The sequence below is a fragment of the Mus caroli genome, chromosome 15 (assembly GCF_900094665.2).
Source record: "Mus caroli chromosome 15, CAROLI_EIJ_v1.1, whole genome shotgun sequence".
Classification (NCBI taxonomy): Eukaryota; Metazoa; Chordata; class Mammalia; order Rodentia; family Muridae; genus Mus; species Mus caroli.
Genome location: NC_034584.1, coordinates 12,485,165 through 12,486,343, shown reverse-complemented (window position 1 = coordinate 12,486,343; position 1,179 = coordinate 12,485,165).

Below are 1,179 nucleotides of genomic sequence, written 5' to 3'. Positions count from 1 at the left end.
CCACACTTAGTACACAGTCCTGGTGCTCTCCTTTTGACAAGGGCTCTACAGTCCTTTTTTAAGTGTCCCGGTTTGCCACAATTATAGCAGAGTTTGAACTCAGCCATGTCAGGGCGTTTTTGCTCTTGTAGAATGGCAGCTGCTAAACCGGCATTAGTGAGTGGCCCTCCAAGNTCACGGCAAACCTTCAACCAGTCCTGCAGTCCCTTGCTCTTTCTAGGTGTAATAGCCGCCCTGCATTCCTGGGTAGCTTGTTCATAGATCAACTGTTCAATTAAAGGCATAGCTGTTTCTGGGTCCCAAAAATTCTCCCTGCCACTTCTGTCATTCTAGCCACAAAATCTGAGAATGACTTCTGGGCACCCTGGGTGATCTTGGTGAAATGCCCACTTGCCTCCCCCTTCTTAGAGAGTGCCTTCCATGCCTTAACTGCAGCAGCTGAGATCTGAGCNTAAGCTCCCCAATGGTAATTTGTCTGGTTATTAGCATGTTGTCCATGACCTGTAAGCAACTCAAAAGTCCATGTTCCTTGGTCCCCTTCAACATTGGCATTGGCCCTTGCCTGTGCTTGGCAGGAGTCTTGCCATAAAGCTTTCCATTCTAAATACATTCCCATGTTAGGAGATGTGGCTTTTACTATGGTCATCCAATTGCCAGGGGTCATTGCCAGAGTCGCTATCCTTTCGACTTGGGCTACAGTAAAGTTGGCATTGACTCCACAGTTACGGTCTGACTCCGCAAGTTCTTTAATCTGTATATACTCCACAGGGGCGTGAACGTGTCCACCCTTTGTGCCTTCAAAGACTGGGAACACTTGCTGCACTTTTCTCTGTTCCTCTTTTGAAATGAATGAGTCTGATTGATACCTCTGCACATAGGGCAGAGGTGTACTAGGACTCAGAGGTTGCAGATCTGAAGATCACATAGTGATTTNACATTTGTCTCTAGCTACTTTTGCTTTCTTTATGTTATTCTGTGACTGATTAGCTCGTCTTTCATCTGGCTGGTATCTTTCTTCCTCTAAGTCTGTCTCCTCAGAGGAGCTAAGTTCCTTATCCAATTCTGAGCTACTGACAGCTAGTGCCTTGAACTCATCTAATGGCGGGTAGAGGCTCCTTTCCTTATGTGCCTCTCCGGTTCTTTCTCTCTTCTTCTCTCCCTTTCCATCCCTTTTTCTAA